At 40.4% G+C, this 6,470-nt stretch overlaps 1 pseudogene; it reads right to left on the reverse strand.

Annotated features, from left to right (window-relative positions):
* Positions 1-5,565, reverse strand: part of LOC136317717 (neuronal membrane glycoprotein M6-b pseudogene) — a 30,634-nt pseudogene extending 25,069 nt beyond the window's left edge.
* Between the last annotated feature and the right edge of the window lie 905 nt (positions 5,566-6,470).

Raw genomic sequence — 6,470 nt, forward strand, 5'->3', positions numbered from 1 at the left:
ATAGTATTGGGCATGATGAATAAACTTGGCATTTTCACACAGCACATACAGCCTTAAGTGAAATAACTATTGTGGAAAGGGATCTGTCAAAGTCTATCCAAAGTAAAAAGTGTATATAGTTTTCTAAGCCAGAAATTCTTCTCTAGGACTTTACACTAGGGAAATAAGAAATAATATATTCAAAACTAATTATGGCTATGCTAATCAAAACACTGATTATAATATTGAAAAATATCAAAACAAATTAAATATTCAGCAATACAAAAGTTAAATAAGTTCTATATATCCATTTAAAAGGGACACTAGAAAGCCAATAAATTATGTTTTAAAAAATATCTGATTATATTAAAATATATCTTTTTTATAGATAATTTTCTTTTTTTATTGATTTTAATTCATTGTGCTTACATAGATTCAAGTGTCCCACCGAATATATCTCCCTCCCAACCACCCCCTAGATAATTTTCTTAAGATAAATTCCTAGTAATAGAAATCTTTAAAGGGATACTTAAAAAAAAATCTTGGTATATATTCTCAAATTGCCCTCTAAAATGTTCATTGTAATTAATATTTCCCTCAACTGTATAAGCAAGTGTGTGTTTACATATGGGCTTGACAATACTTGATAGTATTACTTCTCATTTTCAACAATTTAATAACAGAAAAATGAAATAGTCTTCTGAGTTAAATATCTTTGACTCAGATACTTTTGATAGACTCAATTTTTTTCCATATTAATTGACCATTTCTATTTTTTAAAGTGAATTACCTGTTGCTCTTTGCACATTTTTTTTTCTGAGAGTGTTTATCTTTTTCCTAACAATTTTATAAGACCACTTTACATGTTTTAAAAAATATTCTTTGGTTCCACTTCCAAGATGAAAGGATTTAGAGCCCTACAACCCCTTCCCAGTAAAACAAGCCAAACTGATAAAAACTATCAAAGAATTTCAAGTGTCTGGAAATTGTCTTAAGCAGCATTTTCAACTGGTGTGCCAAAATTTTTTTTAAACATGCAATACTTGGCCCTGGCTGGTTGGCTTAATGATAGAGCATTGGCCCGGCATGTGAAAGTCCTGGGTTTAAATCCTGGTCAGGGCACATAGGAGAAACGCCCATTTGCTTCTCCACCCCTCCCCCCTTGCTTCTGTCTCTGTCTCTGTCTCTCTCTTCTCCTCCCCTCCTGTAGCCAATACTCAATTAAAGGGAGCTGGCCCAGGGTGCTGAGGATGGCTCCATGGCCTTGCCTCAGGTGTTAAAATGCTCGGTTGCCGAGCAGTGGAGCAGTAGCCCCAGATGGGCAGCGTATCACCCTGTAGGGGGCTTGCCGGGTGGATCCCAGTCAGGGTGCATACGGGAGTCTGTCTGCCTCCTGCCTCTCACTTAATTAAAGAAAAAATAAGAATTGTACATCTGAAACCTGTATCATTTTATTAACCAATGTCACCCCAATAAATTCAATTAAAAATAAATTAAGTTGTTACTTTGAAAAGATAAACAAAACTAACAGGCTGTTAACTACTTTGATGAAGAAAAAAGAATACTAAAATTACTAAATTCAAAAATAAATGAGAGGACATTACTACTGACCTTATAGATATAAAAATAATCATAAGGGGCTACTATAAACACCTGTATATCAACAAATCAGATAACAGATAAAAAGACACCTAGAAGGATTCAAACTATTGAAATTATCTCAAGAAAAAGGAAAATTTAAATAGACCTATAACAAGTAGAGATTAAATAGACAATTAATAAGCTTCTCACAAAGAATAACCCAGGACCAGATTGTTTCAGATTGGTGAATTCTACCAAACATAAAAAGAAGTAATACCAATTCTTCATAAACTCTTCCAAAACAGAAGAGAACACTTCCTAACTCATTCTATGAGGCCAGTATTACCCTGATATCAAAACCAGGAAAGACGTAGAAGAAAACTACAGAACAGTATCTCATGCATATAGATGCAAAGACCATCAACAAAAGCACTAGCACATTTAACCCAGAAATATATAAAAAGGATTATATACCATGACCAGGAGTTTATCCCAGGAATGCAAAGTTGGTTTAACATGCAAAAAATCCATTTTTATAATACACTTTATCAATAGAATACACTATGATCATCACAATAAATGAAAATAAAAACATTTGACAAAATTCAACATCCTTCCATGGTAATAAAGAAAATAAAACAGGCCTGACCAGGTGGTGGCACAGTGGATAGAGCATCAAACTAGTATGTGAAGGACCCAGGTTCAAGACCCCAAGGTCCCAGCTTCAGTGTGGGTTCATCTGCTTTGAGCAAGGCTCACCAGCTCAAGCCCAAGGTCGCTGGCTCGAGCAAGGGGTCACTCACTCTGCTGTACCCCCCCCCACCAAGGCACATATGAGAAATCAATGAACAACTAAGGAGCCACAACAAAGAATTTATGTTTCTCATCTCTCTCCCTCCCTGTCTGTCCCTATCTGTCCCTCTCTCTGACTCTCTCTGTTTCTGCCAAAAATAAAAAATAAAACAAAACAAAAGTACTCGACAAAGTAAGAATAGAAGGAAACTTCCTTACCCTGATAAAAGGTGAATGGCATCTATTAAAAGACCACAACTAATGGATTTTTACTTAATGGTGAAAAACTAAATGCTCTCCCACAAATATCAAGAACAAGATAAGGCCTGACTGGTCGTAGAGCAGTGGATAGAGCATTGACTTGAGATCTTGAGTGTCCCAGTTTGAAATCCCGAGGTCACCAGCTACAGAGTACAGGCTCATCGGCTTGAGTGCAGCTTCGCCAGCTTGAGTGCAAGATCACTGACATGAACCCAAGGTCACAGGCTTGAACCCAAGGTCACTGGCTTGAGCAATGGGCCACTGGCTCAGTTTGAGCTCATCAGTCCAGTTAATATGAAAAGCAATCAATAAATAACTAAAGTGAAGCAACAACTATGTGTTGATGCCTCTCCTTTCTCTTCTTTCTCTCTCTCTGTCTCCCTTCCTATATCTCTCTCTAAAAAAAAAAATAGAAAAAATAAGGATGTCTGCTCTCATAATCTCTATTCAAGATTGTACAGAAGATTCTATCCAGGGTAACTAGGCAAAAAAATGAAACAGAAAACATTCAGATTGGAAAGGAACAAGTAGAACTAAAATATATCTTTATGTATTATTTTAACAGCATTACTAAAATATAATTTATATACTGTCTATTTTACCCATTTAAAGTTCCAATTAATTGATTTTTAGTATATTCACAATTGTGCCATCATCGCCATGATCAATTTTAGAACATTTTTATCACCTCCAAAGAAACCCTCTACCCATTAACAGTCACTCCTCTTTCTCACCTCCTTCCAACCTCTGAAAATCATTAATCTACCTTTGTTCATTCTGAATGTGCCTAGTCTAGAAATTTCATATAAATGAATAATACAGTATATAAATTTATTTAGTCTGACTTTCTCAACTTAGCATTATATTTCCAAGGTTCATGCATGTTATATCATGTCTTCCTCTGTATTCCTTTTTTTTTTGAAGTTGGAAACAGGGAGGCAGTCAGACAGACCCCCGCATGCGCCCAACTGGGATCCACCCAGCATGCCCACCAGGGGGCGATGCTCTGCTTATCTGGGGCGTTGCTCTGTTGCAACCACAGCCATTCTAGCACCTGAGGCAGAGGCCACAGAGCCATCCTCAGTGCCCGGGCCAACTGTGCTCCAATGGAGCCTTGGCTGCAGGAGGGGAAGAGAGAGACAGAGAGGAAGGAGAGGGGGAGGGGTGGAGATGCAGATGGGTGCTTCTCCTGTGTGCCCTGGCTGGGAATCAAACCCGGGACTCCTGCATGCCAGACCGACACTCTACCACTGAGCCAACCAGCCAGAGCTTGTATTCCTTTTTATTGCCAAGTAATATTCCATTGTATGGGTATAACCTTTTTGTTCACCATCCATCAATTTATAGATATTTTAGTTGTCTTTACTTTTATGGGTACTATGAAAAATGCTACCATGAGTATTCATGTACAAGTTCTTGTTTGAACATAGCCTTTCAATTTGTTTTTGTTATATACCTGAAAGTGGAATTACTTTACCATATGATAATCAATATTTAACTTACTGAGGAACCACCAAACTGTTTTCTGTAACAGTTTTATCATGTTACATCCCTACAAGCATTGTATATGTGTTTCCATTTGTCCATGTTCTCAACACTTGTTATCATCTGTCTTTTTGCATATTTCCATTCTAGTAAATGTGAGGTGTTATCTCATTGTGAATTTGATTTGCATTTCTCTAATGACTATTAATGTTGAGTATCTTTCTTTGTACATTTGTATATCTCATTTAGAGAAATATCTGTTTAGATCATTTGCCAATCTTTGAAACAGATTATCTTTTCATTGAGTTGTAATAGTTGGTGATATATTCTGGATAGAAATCCCTTAATGAGATTTGCATATTTTATACAATTTTAAGGGTAGTGTTTTCATTTTATTGATAATGACCTTTGAAACAAAGTTTTTAGTTTTGATAAAATTGTTTTCTTAAATTTATCTTTTATCCTTTTAGTGTGATATCTAAGAAATCTTTGCTTAACCCAGGTCCATAAAAATGATTTCTATTAACACTTTTAGGTTTTGTGGGTGGAGCACAGAGTGCATTCCTAGCAGCTGTGGCTGATGCAATGCTGTGAGAATACTCCAGCTCCCAGAAGCCTCCTGGGCATACCCAGGAAGGAAGCTCACCTGCTATAAGGAAGTGACAGCGCCAACCACGCAGCTCCCTGATCTTTTCAGCCATTGGCTATGAAGGACATGCTGTAACAACCTATTGGCTGAACCCATGTATATAAGCTAGCTTACTTCCTGAATAAAGTGGATCTGCATCACTGAACCTGGTCCCCGGAGTTGAGTCTTTGTGTCTGCGTTGTCCTCATCCCCGGCAGGACTTGTCCACAACTGGTGCCCAATGTCAGGCAGGTACCTAACTGGCATCCAAGGGATGGGTGAGTGACCCTCTGCAATGGGAAGTCTTCTATCTCACTTTCGAGCCTCGCAGGCTTGAGTCCTGCATGCCCTATTGCAGAGTAGGTGAGTTAAAGTTAGTGAAAAGGATCTTTGTATGTACTGAGAGATCCTCTCTGGTTTCAGTCTTTGGCTCCGGGACACGCCTCTTTGGGACTCTGATACTTGGGCCCAAGCTTTCCAGCATGTCCATTTGGCCAAAGTACATGGGGGACAAAATTTCCCTCTCAGCCTCATTCCTGCCCTGCTAGTGATACATACCTGCCTGACCGGTGCTTCTGCTGGGGACCCTCCACCAGTGCCAAAAATATTACAGGATACCCCTCTCTCTGGGGAGCCCCTACCTTCCTGTTCACACCTCTCCAATGAGGAGGAAAGTAATTTAGCCTCTGAGTTTGACGAAATTGCTGCTGAGCATGCAGAAATGAAACCAACCAAATTGCTAACTGCTCCATCAGCTCTGCCACCAGAAAAAGCGGAAGTTGCTTCTGCTGCATTCCCTGCCGGGGCTCAATGCGCCACCCCAGCCTCTCAGACACCATTTTCTCCAACACCATGTTTTTGTTTGTTTGTTTGTTTGTTTGTTTTTTGCTGCAAACCCATGGGCCAGCCCATATGCCCCTATGTGTCTTTCTTCTTTCTGTCTGTCTGTCTTGTCTATTTTTCTGTATCTCTTGCTCTCTCTCTCCCCTCCCCCTCTCTCTGAAATGATGCTGGAAGGACCCAGCCATGGCATAGTGACAGGGATCACACCCTCTTCTAATGCAAGAGAGAGGTTATGCTTGTGTTTTTCAGACAATTTGGATCCCAGGAATCCCCCAACTTGCTTGACAGGGTTTATTGAGCACCCACTAAGTGGTTCAGTCTTCATCATCCAAAGCCACATCCCTGGCCTTCTCCACATCAAATATGCCTGAGGGAAGAGGTCCTCAGCGTTCTAGAAGAAGACCTTGTGGCCGTCATGTATGCCCCATCACCTGGGGGGATGTGGAGGCTTTGGTGGGGTGGGTTGAGAGAATTGCCCCTGATGGGCCCCCAGGCCCTGGTGCACTGTTCTTGCTTATGTGTGCTGCAGTAACCACTGACTCCCAGAGGCAGGCAACAGCAGCCTGGGCCTTGATTCTGGCAGTGCAAGCTGGTGTTTTCAGTTCATCTTTGGAGGATAAGGAGAATTGGGCCAGAGTTGCGATTCACAGACTTAAATTGCAGCAGCTGTGGTGGGAGGATGAATGGAAGCCAGCATTGCCAAGTGGCTGCTGGAAAGGCAGGGAGTGCCTGCTAAGCCGCTAGTGGGTTTGCTGATATTTTGGGACATAGGGGTGGATGCCATCATGCTCTTCAGAGCAGAGATGGAAATGCTGATTGCCATTGCCATGTGCTCCTCTTTGGGAAAGTGTAAGACCTTCCAGGACAGCAGGGATGAGGGTGGTCACTGAGGCTTCATGTG

The sequence above is a fragment of the Saccopteryx bilineata genome, chromosome X (genome assembly GCF_036850765.1).
Source record: "Saccopteryx bilineata isolate mSacBil1 chromosome X, mSacBil1_pri_phased_curated, whole genome shotgun sequence".
In the NCBI taxonomy this organism is placed as follows: Eukaryota; Metazoa; Chordata; class Mammalia; order Chiroptera; family Emballonuridae; genus Saccopteryx; species Saccopteryx bilineata.